Source organism: Hypanus sabinus, chromosome 28, assembly GCF_030144855.1.
Source record: "Hypanus sabinus isolate sHypSab1 chromosome 28, sHypSab1.hap1, whole genome shotgun sequence".
Lineage (NCBI taxonomy): Eukaryota > Metazoa > Chordata > Chondrichthyes > Myliobatiformes > Dasyatidae > Hypanus > Hypanus sabinus.
In genome coordinates, this window is record NC_082733.1 from 17,769,553 (window position 1) to 17,784,094 (window position 14,542).

Sequence of the window (14,542 nt, forward strand, 5' to 3'; positions counted from 1 at the left end):
ACCAGGGAGGCAAACTACCATCCGGGACTCCCGATCACCTCCACAGAACCGCCTGTCTGAACCCCTGACTATCAAGTCCCCTATTACTATGGCTCTCTTTCTTCTATCCCTACCCTTCTGAGCTACAGGGCCGTCCTCTGTGCCAGAGGCCCGGCCACTGTCACTTCCTCCAGGTAGGCTGTCCCCCCCAACAGTACTCAAACATGAGCACTTATTGTCAAGGGGTACAGCCACTGGGGTACTCTCTAGTATCTGCCTCTTCCCCTTCCTGACCGTGACCCACCTATCTGCCTCCCGTGGCCCCGGAGTGCCCACCTGCCTGTAACTCCTCTCTATCGCCTCCTCACTCTCCCTGACCAGGCGAAGGTCATCGAGCTGCAGCTCCAGTTCCCTAACACGGTCCCTCAAGAGCTGCAGTTCGGTGCACCTGGCGCAGATGTGGACGTCCGGGAGGATCGGAGACTCCAGGACCTCCCACATCCGACACCGAGAACGACAAGCTGCCCTCACACTCATACTTCCCAAATAACTGACAATAACAAGAACTAAAAGATAAGCCTACTGTGCCCTCTTCTGCCTAAGCCCTCTGAGCCCAAGCCCTAGACTCTGCGCCCGGCTCACTCCGCTGCCCGCAAACGAAGCTGCCCGCTTCTTAAGGCTGCGTTCTTTTTATATCTTCCCGCCTTCCCAGGCCTCCTTCACGTGCCTGCGCAGTCCCACCTCTCAGAACTCCGATCTGAGACGCAATTGGACAATTTGAAAATGGCCGCCACCGCACTTCCTCTCAAAGCCTCGCTGTCCTCTTCCAAAAGAAGAGTGCCCTCTTCCCAGTGCCCTTCTATTCATGGTGTATGTCTTACCATACCTGACCTCCCAAACTACATTGCCTCACCCTATCATGATTAGGAGCAAAATAAATCGAGGAGCAGTGAAATTTCAATGTCTATCGTATCTCCTCTCATTTATGTTGTGATTGTTACATAAACATCAGTAACCACCTTTTGTGCTCCTTTGTGTTCCACAACCCAATGTCCTGAAAGAATATCATATTCTTTATCTATTGCTTGGGTATTGCTTATTCACTAAAGACCCAGAGTTAGACAGCATTAACTTCAGTAAGCTTAAGCTAAGAGGCTCCTTACATTATACAAGGGGAAAGTAATGAACTGGTCTTCCCTGCATAGAATTTAATTGTTTATGAGAGCCATGCACTTACTCCATTCCTTTCGAAAGACAACAGAAGCCTGGGACAATTCTGAGGTGAATGGGACAACAGTTGGTGAAAGGGGAAGATTTTAAGTAACATTTGGATGGGAAGAGAGATTAGTAGGAGGCCTTAGGAGGGAATCTCAGAGCCTGGGGCATAAAAGTTGAACAGACAGCCACTAGTGGGGCTTGAGATGACATAAGGCATTGCTTGTGGTGAGAGAGCATAAGATTTAAAAAAGACGAAAGGGGCCTGTCAGGAGGCAGGCTTCAGATTGATTGATTTATTAGGAAATTGGTAAGGTCCAATAAAATATGTTAGTTTTTTAAAAACTTTATTTTTATTGTTTTGCCAATAACAGAACAAACAGGATAAAAACAAACAGACAGACAGGGTCATCATAGGTAAAGTAAAATCTGTATCTTATAATAGAAAAAAACAAATAGTGAAATGGGTTACTTTGCTGTATCAAGGTTAATATGTCCATAATTGTCCTTCAAAGTCTCAGGGGACCTTAAGATTCATAACTCTAAAGTCCATTCTGCAGGTTAGTTTTAAGCAGAGTGGCCATTGTTGGAGTGGACAAGGTTAGAGTGGGGAGGTTGAGGGTTTGGCGAGGAGAGACAGAAGCTAAGGTAAGCTTCTGGTAAGTTTCTTTCTTATTACAGAAGTAGAGCGGTGGGAATGACAGTCAGGATGGTGGAATGCGCCTATTGTGGGATTTGTAAGAGTGGGTACAACTCCAGTATGCCTGGTGACCACATCTGCAGGAAGTTCATCCAGCTGCTGCTTCTTAAAGACAGCATTTGGGAACTGAAGATGCAGTTGGAGCTGGGTGAACTTAGGGGCTGATTTGCAGGAGACACATGAAGGTAGGTAAGGTGCAGGACACAGGTAACTGGGTGACCTTCACGAGAGGGGAAGGGGTTAGGCAGCCAGTGCAGGATACTGCTGTGGCCATTCCCCTCAATAACATGTATATTGTCTTGGGTACTGTTGGGGGCAAAGACCTAGCAGAAGAAATCTACAGCAATAAGGTCTCTGACACTAAGCTTGGCTCTGTGATTTAGAAGGGAAGGGAAGAAGAGATGAACAGCAGCGATAGGGAATCCATTGGTTAGGGGAGCAGACAGAATATTCTGTGAATGAGAATGGGATTCCCGGATGGTATGTTGCCTTCAATGTGCCAGGGCCAGGGAGATCTTGGATCAAGTCCATCACATTGTTAAGGGGGAGGGTGGAGACTGGATGGCTTCTTCACTGAAGCTATATGGGTGGAACTGAGGAACAAGAAAGACATGACCATATTATTGGTATTATATTATAGACTACCCACTAATCAGCGGGAATTAGAGCAGCAATTTGTAGAGAAATAGCAGACAGTTGCAAGAAAAATAACATTATGATAATTGGTGATTTTAACTTTCCATATATTGACTGGGACTCTCATAGTATAAAAGGAGAGACTTGGATAGAGTTTATCAAATGTGTTCAGAAAAGTTTTCTTAATCAATATGTAGAGGTCCCAATTAAAGAGAGTGCGAATTGGGATCTCTTATAACGAAATGAAACAGGGCAGGTGACAGAAGTGTGTCTAGGGGAGCACTTTGGATAGTGAACATAATTCCATTAGTTTCAAGATAATTATGGAACAGGATAGGTCTGGTTGAGATTCTAAATTGGAGAAAGACTAATTTTGATGATATCAGAAAGGATCTGGCAGATGTGGATTGGAATAAATTGTTTTCTGGCAAAGACATGCTTGGTAGTTGGGAGGCCTTCAACACTGCAATACTGAGAGTACACAGGTTGCACGTTCCTGTTAGAATAAATGGTTGAGATTCTAAATTGGAGAAAGACTAATTTTGATGATATCAGAAAGGATCTGGCAGATGTGGATTGGAATAAATTGTTTTCTGGCAAAGACATGCTTGGTAGTTGGGAGGCCTTCAACACTGCAATACTGAGAGTACACAGGTTGCACGTTCCTGTTAGAATAAATGGCAAAGCTAACAGGTTTAGGGAACTTTGGTTTTCTCAGGATATTGATGCCCTGCTAAGAAGAAAAAGAAGAAAAAGAAGGAGCAGGCATAGGTAGCAGTGGGCAAATGAGGCAGTTGAGGAGTATTATAAAAGTAAGAGAACACTTAAGAGGAAAATCAGGGGACTAAAATAAGGTAGACAAGGTGAAGGATAATCTCAAGGGCTTCTACAGATATATTAAGAGCAAAGGGTTAGCAAGAGACAGAATTGGTCCACTTGAAGATCAGTATGAGCATGTATGCATGAAGCCAAAAGAGATGAGACAGATCTAAAATGGCTTCCTTTGCATCCGTATTTACTCAGGAGATAGACGCAGAGTCTATAGAACTGAGGCAAAGCAGCAGTGAGGTCATGGACCATTACAGAAGAAGAGATGTTTGATATCTTGAGGCAAATTTGGGTGGATTAGGGCCCGACAAGGTGTTCTTTTGGACCCTGTGGGAGGCTAGGGCAGAAATTGCAGGGTCCCTTCTTCGCTCAGACAGTGATGCAAGTGTGGAACGAGCTAACACCAGGACTGTTGGAGGTGAGCTTAATTGGAACCATTATGAGAAGTTTTGACAAGTACATGGATCGGAGGGGTATGGAGGGCTGTGGACCAGATTGCTGGGACTAGGCAGAATAACAGTTTAGCATGAATTTGATGGCCCAAAAGGCCTGTTTCTATAGTGCCCTGTGTCTCTATCACCCCAGAACTAATGGTGTCCAAATTACTCCACCCTTTGATTTTTTTTTGACTTCCCATTCCTATTCCCACATATCAGACCTCTACTGCTACAATAAGACCATCAGCATGTTTGAGGAGCAACACCTCATATTGATTCTTGGTATTGACACCAGGTCACCAGCTCAATGGGTGGAGGAACACCAGGTCCCATGCTCCACGAGTGGAGTAACATCAGGTCCCGTGGTCCACGGGCAGAGGAACACCAGATCCCATGCTCCGCGAGTGGAGTAACATCAGGTCCTGTGGTCCACGGGCAGAGGAACACCAGGTCCTAAGCTCAATGGGTAGCCCCAGGGATTAGACTGGACGAGTTTTACACCACTGGGATTAGACTGGACGAGCTTCACATCCCTGGGATTAGACTGGACAAGCTTCACATCCCTGGGATTAGACTGGACGAGCTTCACACCCCTGGGATTAGACTGGACGAGTTTCACATCCCCGGGATTAGTCTGGACAAGCTTCACATCCCTGGGATTAGTCTGGACGAGTTTTACACCCCTGGGATTAGACTGGACGAGCTTCACATCCCAGGGATTAGACTGGACTTCTCTCATGTGATCCTGCATCACTGAATCATGGCTGAAAGGAGATTATAGATTGGAGATTAATATCCAAGGACATACATCATATTGAAAGGACAGGCAGGAAGGCAGAGGGAGTGGCATAACTCTGCTGGAAAAACATGAGATCAAATCATCAGAAAGAGGTGACATAGATGTTGAATCATTGTGGATAGAGTTAATTCTCTAACTTGTAATAATTTCTCCCTCTTCCCCCTTCTCTCTTTTTCTTCATCCCCCATTCTGGTTCCCTTCTCACCTCTTCTCTTCTCCTCACCTGCCCATCACTTCCCTCCTCTGTCCTTCCTACTTCCCTTTATTCCATGATCCTCTGTTCTCTCCTATCAGATTCCTCCTTCTTTGATCCTTTACCTCTTCCACCAATTTTATGACTTCATCCCTCGTTTCCCTCCTAACCCATTTTCCTCTTCACCTGGTTTCACCTATCCTATGCCAACTTGTACTCCTTCCCATTCCTCCCATCTTCTTAATCTAGCTTCCCTTCCAGCCCTCAGGGTCTTGGCCTGAATTTTTGATTGTTTATTTCTCTCCATAGATGCTGCCTGACCTGCTGTGTTCTTCCACATTGTGTGTGTGTTGCTTAGGATTTCCAGCATCTGCAGAATCTCTTGTGTTTATAATTGCAGTTCTTTTGGTCTGATTGCTATAGCCTCCACATAAATGCCCCCATATGTCTATTTTTCTTGCAATATATTTTGCAACTTATGCTTCTTATGGTAGCATACCTTCATTATAGTAGGGCTGTGATGCTCATCAAAGTATGACAGTAATAACTTTGTAAGATAAGGCCACTGTAGTCTTTAGCCTGAAGTGATGAGAGTGTAATATTTTCAAAGCACGATAAGCAAGTGCAGCATTTCCCAATGCTTATTGACCAGAATTACAGAGAGAACAATAATAGACTTTAAAATGATGGGATTCCAAAATGTCCGTAGCATAATTCCAACAGATGTGAATGGCTTTCGCTGAACGCAAGAATTATTTTTGGTGTGCAAAGCCTCATTTTGAGTTGAAAACGAAAAAAAAAGTCCTGCAGATACTGGAAATAATGAAATATTAAAGCTATTTAATGCTCTTCACAGATACTAACTAATCTTTCGAGTATCTTCAGTACTGCTTTTATTCCCAATTTTGCCATTTGCTTTCAATGAAATCTGCATTGTGCTGCACTCTTAATGTGGAAAATTGTCCCAAGAATCTTCACAAGTGTTAAGAATAAATAGATTTCAAACTGCAAGAGATATAATCAGCAAATGTTGCACACACTCAGCAGGTTGGGCAACATCTGTGGAAAGAGAAACAGTTCAAGTTTCAGACCCTGCACCCATCATTAGAACAGAGAGGTATTGGTACAAGGAGTTGAAAACTTGTCAGAGGTTTTAGAGGGTAGTTGTGGAGGGGTCTAGTAAAGAAAATCCAAAAGTTAAATGGTAATTGACCGTTTCATTGTGATGGAGTTAAGGCAATAGGTGACATGCTTGGAGCATTTGAAAGTTTGGAGGAGCACAAAGATTTTCTATGATATTCTCTCTTCCGCTTCCGCTGGAGGTGAGTCACAGCATCGTTTGAAGGACACAGTGGACTGACCATAACTCTTGAATGCTAACTAGATATCCAGTGGATTACCAATTGTATTGATTATACAATTAACTCAGATTTTTAAATTGGGGACCTGGCTTGTGTTCCAAGCACTCAGAGTGATTTGTATCTATTGTTCGTTGTAAATCATGGTTCTACACTAGCTTGCACTCCTGGAAGCTACATCAAATCTCCCCTTGTTAAGGGTCCAGCAGATATTTTCCAGATACTTTTATGATTAGTAATAAAAACTTTCAAAGGAAATACAAAGTACACCCCAGTATTTTAATGCTCCAATGGAAAATCTCCCAGGTGATATTTACAAGAGAGTCCTGGAGATGGAATTTTACTTTGAGTGTGAGTGTGAGTCTGTGTGTGTGTGTGTGTGTGTGTGTGTGTGTGTGTGTGTGTGTGTGCGTGTGTGTATTCATTCAGAGGCTACTGTATTAGGTACACTTGCTCATTAATGCAAATATGTAATCAATCAATCGTGTGGCAGAAACTCTGCATAAAAGTATGCAGACATGGTCAATAAATTCAATTGTTGTTCAGACCAAACATCAGACTGGGGAAGAAATGTGATCTAAGTGACTTTGACCGAGGAATGCTTGATGGTGCCAGATGGGGTGGTTTGAATATCTCAGAAACTGCTGATCTGGGATTTTTGTGTACAAAAGTCTCCAGAATTTAGAGAATAGTGCCATGAGTGGCTGTGCTGTGGGGGGCTGGAAGGGGGTGGGGGGGATACATTATTAATGAGAGAGATCAGAGGAGAATGGGCAGACTGGTTTAAGCTGATAGGAAGGTGACAGTATCCCAATTATCAAAGGTTTTTGAAAGAAGTTCACATGCACTTTATCAACAGAGAGAGAGAGTGAGGGGAATAGGGAGATAGACAAGTAGAGAGAGGGATGAAGAAAGAATCCAAATGTGAACTTGAATTAGGAAGGTGACAGGGTGAAGAAGGGCAATTCTGAATGCAGAATATGTTGAACCTTGAAGTGATGAGTTATATTAGTAGAACACTTTGTGTGTGTGTGTGTGTGTGTGTGTGTGTGTGTGTGTGTGTGTGTGTGTGTGTGTGTGTGTGTGTGTGTGTGTGTGTGTGTGTGTGTGTGAGTGAGTGTGTGTGTGTGTGTGTGTGTGTGTGAGTGTGTGTGTGTGTGTGTGTGTGTGTGTGTGTGTGTGAGAGAGTGTGTGTGTGTGTGTGTGTGTGTGTATATATGCTTGTGCTTGTTTGTGTGTCTCTGTTTCTATGCCTGGGTGAATTTGGATATGCACCCCATGAAAATGATTTCAATTATGATGGATACTTACAATGAAATTGCTGTGGAAGGATTGATTGTGAGGTGGGTCATCTGGGATAAGTGTAATTAAATACGCAAGAGTTCAGCCAAAGGCTAATGCCCTTGATATAACCATGAGAAGGACTTCTTCACCTTTACTACAGAGTGGTGGCGTATAACTGATGCAGAGGTGGACCTTTGCTGGTACATTAGTTTCAATTAATTAAAATAGTTATGTGGGAGAGCTAACGGGTGCCCTTCCTGCTCATTTAGAGAGCATAAGGAAGAAACAGAACTCAAATTAATAATGTTGCGAAGTACACTTGGCTACCTTCGCTGCCACAGAGCAGTGCTGCTGTCTGGACATTCTGGTGGAAGTGTCGGCACTTGCCAATGCCTACTTTACTATTCAATTGCTGTGCAATATCTGTACCATGAAGTCTCGCTCCATCTCTTGTACAATTGATCTCATATAATTTAAATCTCAGCCTTAGGTTAGCAATTACTGTAAGGGACTGTTCATGAGTTGTAACTTGAATTGGCTGTTGGCTGTATGTTTGCCTGCATGATAGACATTACACTTCAGAGGGCTTGTATTTGTCCAAATGTAGATCTGTTCCAAGTTGTTTTATTAAAATAAAGGGAAGTGGTGCTGATTTAGACCTTGAGAAGTTTGGTTAGAGGATAGATCATGATGTAAAGCTTCTGATGGTATGGAATTTCAAAGGTTCAAAGGTTAATTTTTATCAAAGTGTAAAGTCTAAAATTCTTCTCTGGATATCCGTGCGTGAAACCAAGAGAAGGTATGGCAGCATAATCATCTACCCACAAATCCCCACCCACCCACACACACAAAAAAACGAACAGGCACATTGGCCCCCCAGATCCCCTACCCCTGCACACAAGAAAATGAGAAAGATCGGGTGAAAAACATAGAATATAAAATGCTATAAGTCTGGGTGGGGGGGGGAAGTCTATAGTCCAAGTCCACATCCAAAATGCAGAAAACCTGGGTAACACTCTCCGGCAGAGCAGCAGGCTCTCCCCACTCATGTAGCAGATTGATCCCCTGTGATCAAAACGCAGACAGCCGGTGCTCACCTTTCGCATTTGCCTCGATGTTTTAGTCTCCCTTGTCGCATTGATCAGTGAACAATGGAAACTTTAATTGGTGAAATGGAGCCAAACAACACCTTACACCCGTCCCGCTGCCTTCTCACCCTGAAGTTTGCACACGCTGCCTCTGCCTCCTAGAATCCTCTGGGAGACTGCAGGGTGCTGAAACACCCAAACGGTCTCCAAACTTCAGCATTTGCTTCGAGGTTTCAAACTCCCTCATCGCTTTAGTAAGTGAATGATGGACGCTTTATTTGGCCAAAATGGAATCGAGCGTCAGCTCATGACCTGTCTCACAAACAGCCTGTGGTCACCACCTGGAATTCTCTCGGAGTTTGCAGACCGCTGGAACATCCAAACAACCACCAAACTGCAAATCACCAGCTGCAACAGTTCCAGAGTCACATTCAAGGTGAAAAAGGAACATAAAAGATGTAAAAGAAATGAGTTATATGGTTTCATTCTATCTAGAAGATGTTAATGGAAGGAGAGTTGTACGCAGGTACCATCTTGACCGGAAGTCCTGAAAGCTGCAAAGATGAAGATAAGACAGCTAAAGCTGCCTGGATTGTATGACCAAGAGGTTGAAGTTACTTGGGGAGATATTTACAGTATGTGCTATTTGGGTTCTATTCCCGTTGCTGCTGGTAAGCTTGTACGTTTTCTCTTGACCCTGTGGGTTTCCTCTGGGTCCTCTGGTTTCCTCCCACAGTTCAAAGGCAAACCAGCTGGTAGGTTAAGTGGACGTTGTAAATTGTCCCGTGATTAGGCTGGAGTTAAATTGGGGGTTGTTGGAAAGTGTGGTTTGAAAGGCCAGAAGGGCCTATTCTGCGCTGTATCTCAAATAAATAAACTAGCAAATAAATATTGTTCCAGAACTGATTTTGGATCATTTGGCAACCTGATATGACAACACATGTGACAAAAGATTCAGCAGGCAAGATGGCATCTGTGAATAGAGAAATAGAGCTAGTGTCATCAACAATGTCTGCCGTTTCCCTTTCCACAAGTACTGCCTGCTTGTATCTGGTATTTTCTGTTTATTTCAGGTGTCCAGTAGCTGCATTATTTTGCTTTTGGGTGTCTGTGGATATCTGTTATGGTCTAGAGGATGAGTCCAAAACCTGACTGACAGTGCAGTGGGATGCATTGGGAGGGCTGTGCCCTTTGAAATAATTGCTGAAGTTAACACCCTGACTGCCCTCTCAGATGGATATCAAAGCTGTGGAGATATCCCCCAGTGTTGGGCCAATATTTAAACCTCAGTTAGTACAAGATTCAGTGATTCAAAGTACATTTATTATCAAAGTCTGCATATAGAGGGCATCTCTGAGATTCACTCTCCCGTAGGCAGCAACAAAACAAAGACATACAATGGAACCTGTTCCCAGAAAAACATCAGATACCCAACGTGCAAAATAAATGAACAAATTGCGCAAATGGCAAAAAGCGAGCGAATAACAGAGAATATCGAACTTCAAACCAGTTGTATTCAGTTCAGTTCAATTCAGCGCCGTGCCCCTAGCCAATTCTATTCTTATATACAAGGCCATTCTTTGCTGAAGTGCCCAGTCCTTATCGATCACTCCAATCAAACTGCTCAAAAGCTGCAAAAAAAGAGGAGAAACCAGAATCCAGGAACACATGGAACATGAACCTCAAAGAACCGCCCCCCACCACCCCCACCAAAATGAGTTCACAGCTTCGTCAATCAGTCCTTGCAATGTGAATCCCAAGCCGTCTGCACTTACCTCCAACAGGAGCTAGTGAGAGAAAGACTGATCAAAGGCAGGCAGACCGCGCTGCACACATGCCAGCCCTTTGCTCTCATCCTTGTCGACTGCAGTCTTGCTTGATGCCTCAGTCAAATAGAAGCAATGGAGTCGACTGTGGGCTCGCTGGCTTCCGGGATGCAGATTCCGCTCCTGCCCTCATCAAATTCCCTCGGAGACAGCAAAGCACCAGTTCGCTCAATTGGCCCTAAAACGCACCATCAAAATGGAAATCACAGGTTCTGATCGCACGCGGATTAGTAGCAGAATCATTTTTGAAAGAAGTAGCTTTGTGGCCTGCCAACAAGACCTCGCCGTTGGTCACATTGTTTGTTTGCGCCGTTTTGAAAACCATTACTTACAAACAATGTCTTGTGAGACCTTACTGCACACACTCAATGATTTGGGAACACTTTCTTCCGCTCTGCCTTCCGATTCCTGAATGGACGTTGAACCCATAAACACTACCTCACTACTTTGTTATTTCCTATTTTTGCACTACTTATTTAAATTAACTATCTAGATATATATTTACTGTAATTCAGTTGTCTTGTTTCTCTCTATTACCATGTATTGCATTGTACTGCTGCTGAAAAGTTAGTAAGTCTCAGCACACGTGCCAGTGATATTAAACCTGAACCTGATTCTGGTTCTTTAATTGTCTTCATCTCCTAAACTGAAAAAGCAGACAACCTGGTTGTGAAAGTCTTCGGAATATCCAAGAGCGATCTCATTCAAGTTCCAACTTGGATTATTTCTCTCTCTCTCTCTCTCTCTCTCTCTCTCTCTCTCTCTCTCTCTCTCTCTCTCTCTCGCTCTCTCGCTCTCTCGCTCTCTCGCTCTCTCTCTCTCTCCCTCTCTCTCTCTCCCTCTCTCTCTCTCCCTCTCTCTCTCTCTCTCCCTCTCTCTCTCTCTCTCTCTCTCTCTCTCTCTCCCTATTTGTCTAATCTCTCTCTCTTTTTGGTGGTAAGATACATGTGAATTTCTCCCAAAAACCTTTGGTATTTACAAAAGTTTGAGTAAGTATTCCTTGAGCAGGGTTTTAAGTTTGACTGTATTGGAGTGATGCATTAAACAAATTCTTATTATGAACATAACTACATATACTCTTCTCATTGCTACCATCAGGAAGAGGTACAGAAGCCTGAAGCCACACGCTCAATGATTCAGGAACAATGTCTTCTCCTCTGCCATTTGATTTCTGAACGGACATTGAACCCATGAACACTAGCTCAGTATTATTATTTCTGTTTTCTTGCACCACTTATTTAATTTAACTATTATATATATATACCATAATTCATAGTTTATTATGTATTGCATTGTACTGTTGCTGCAGTTAACAAATTTCATGGCATATGCTGGTAGTATTAAACTGCATTTTGATTCTGATCCTAACCTTGTTAAGTGATTATGGGGTGTGGGGTGGGAGCCTGCAAGTTTGCTGTCTCCACTTTCCCCTCTGTCCTCACTTTGCGTGTCCTCATAACTAACTAAATCTGCATCATTAGCACATAATAGACTCCCAGCTCAGCTAAGCAAAGCTGAAGTTGATACATTTTCATACTTAAGTGACAGTTGCTAGTATATCTTGGAGAACTGTGTAAATAGTGCCTGCACTGTGCTTTAGTGGAATTTGTGAGATCAACTACAGTGGATTCCAGTTTGTTGGGACACATTGGAACCAGTATGTTTTGGCCCAATTAAGCAGCTGCCCTAATCAGCCAAAACTTCATGGAAATAGTATAAAAGGTATGAAAAAGACAAACTGAGTAACAAATAATGTATTTAAATGAAATGCAGAGCAAGTTAGAACACTACTAATATTACTACAGTATTATAAAACTGTGTGTTAGTTTGTAATTGTTACTGACAGAGGAATTCAGCCATTGTCTGTAATGAACAAAATCAAGGATGATGGACTGGCTTCATAAGGTGCTATCAATGATTACATTTTCCAGATCTTCATTTTCATTGCGACATTCAAGGTGGCTGTTGATACCTTCCAATTCTCCATAGTTCCTGTCTTGTTGAAGTAGTGAAATTGTTTCATCTTCACTCCTGGCCGTTCCTGGCATCTCCAAGCCTGAAAGCTTGAAACTGTAGCAAGCGAAACAGTTCTGAATTGTCTTGCTGCTTATTTGTCGCCAACTATCAGCGACAAAAATCACGGCTTTTTGAACACAAATGCGCGCAATTGAAGCTGTTTAAAAACTGTTTGCACCAAACACAGTGTAGCGTCCAAGTGCCTCACAAGTATGCGCGATGGACGCTAGTTGGAACCTGTTCAGCACCAGTCTCCAGTCCCAATAAAGCGGCAAATAAATGGAGAGAGTCCCACAATTTTCTCGATTAGTTTTTGTTCTTTCAGAGTTGTCCCAAATAAACAGCTGCCTCGATTAACCGATAGCCCAATTAACCGGAATCCACTGTACTTTGAAAAATCATTGCAAACCTGGGTCATGTCTTGTAATTGACAGGTTAAATGCGACAAGCAAAGTGGATCATTCAGGAATATCAGGCTCTCCTGCAATATAATCGGCATTGAACTGTGCATGTCGATACCCTAATGGGTTATAATTTATGAAACCAGCACTGGACTGCCGACTGTAGCGTGATTTAACAAGGGATAGATTGCAAGATAGTAGACGATACATCGCAATTTATTGTCCTTCTAGGAAGCTAGAAGGGTGAAACAAAAATATATCTCTGCCTGTCTGAATGAAAGGAACTGGCCAATAAGTGAAATCCTGAAAATTAATTACAAACATCAATTCTCGGCTTAATAAGTAACACAATTGTAGTAGAATGAATTGAATAAAAGAGCTCAGCGACGGAGGGGATAATATGAAATTAATGGCTATGTAAATTACATCTTGCTCTGCAAATCCATCAGATGGAACTGGCCTTAGAGCAAGGATCGCAGTGTCAGAGTGCCTGTTATTTGCTGTAGCTCCAAACCCATTACCACTCCTCTGGGATACGCCAGTGAGATACCATTGGCAGGCTATAGAGTGCGACCCCCGCTTGTAATTTCAGTGAAGGCTCTTCGAAGCGATGTTCCCAGGAACAGCCCTTTTCAGCTCTTGCTTCTAGTGGCAGCCCGCTTTCATCGGACTGTCCAGAGGGAGTCCCAGTCCGTGTCCAGCTCCAGCCACACTAGCCTTCGGTAAGTGTGTGCTCTCCGAGCAGCCATCCGGTGCTTTGATCACAGATGTTACAAATGCTTACGGGTTTGAGCACTTGCTCGCTGTTGTTGCTCCCTTGAATGAGGTTTGCTGCAGCCTTTCTGGATACCATGGCGATAAAGTGGATCGCCCGCTGCTGTAGTAAGGTGCTGTAACCATGGTGAGAGCAGGGTTCCGCCAATTGCTAATGAATGATAAGAAGGATTTCCTCTTGTCCTGTCAGCATGTGGAATTATCAAGCTGCTCTCATTAATACCCCAACGTTTTGTGTGTCTGCAACTGCTTCAAGTGAAGTTGGATTATTCTGATTTACAGCCTTCCTCTATTGTAACTGTGATGGAAATCAGGCTATTAATTGTGAGTATTCATCAATGCTAAAAAGATGTATTTTGTAAGTCTGTGAGTTAGGTGGGTGGGGTGAGAAGAGATGACCAGCAGGCTTTACTGTAGAGAATTTTTCCAATCCATTCAGCTACCTGTCACAGATTTCTGAGAATTTTCTATTCCATAGAAGCTTTGTGGGAAAAAAAATTGTACTCATACATCACTCCTACCTATGAAGAATAACTTGTCTGGCATTTACAAGGAAAACACTAGCCTTATTTTCAATTCACAGTGCATGCAACCTGAGAGTAACCAGCACTAATTCTTCTGTCTGCCACAGAGTGGCATCATTGTGGCTGGAACCGAAAAGGATTGTTCTGGGAGGAACAGGCAGTTTGTCCCAGGTCTTCCTTCGTGCTTGCTTCAGGTTTCACTAACTGCACAGCCAAGCCTGCCTTCGGGGGTGGCGGAGTGCTGCTGCCCTGAGAGCTGTTGTGACCCCGGTTCAGTTCTGACCTCTGGTTTTCTCTGTGTTAGTGAGCTCTCACGTTTTCTCCATTCTGTGCGGGTTTTCTCCGGGTACTCCAGTTTCTTCCCATGTACCAAAGACGTAAAGGTTGGTAGGTTGCTTAGCCATTGTAATTTTCCCCTCGTGTGTAGGTGAACAGAAGAATCGGAGAGCTGAGGGGAATATGGTGAGATTAAGTTACAGGGCAA

General features: G+C 43.4%; 1 protein-coding gene across 4 annotated transcripts in view; it reads left to right on the plus strand.

The window, feature by feature from the left end:
• Positions 1-14,542, plus strand: part of sema4ba (sema domain, immunoglobulin domain (Ig), transmembrane domain (TM) and short cytoplasmic domain, (semaphorin) 4Ba) — a 435,779-nt gene that overhangs the window by 172,297 nt on the left and 248,940 nt on the right. Inside the window, exon 1 of one of the 4 annotated variants that reach the window (XM_059952680.1) lies at positions 12,146-13,482. The exons of the other annotated variants lie outside the window; for them this stretch is intronic. The gene's annotated coding sequence lies outside the window, so the exon portion shown is untranslated. Of the gene's footprint in view, positions 1-12,145; positions 13,483-14,542 lie in introns of those variants that run through there. 4 annotated transcript variants of the gene reach the window in all.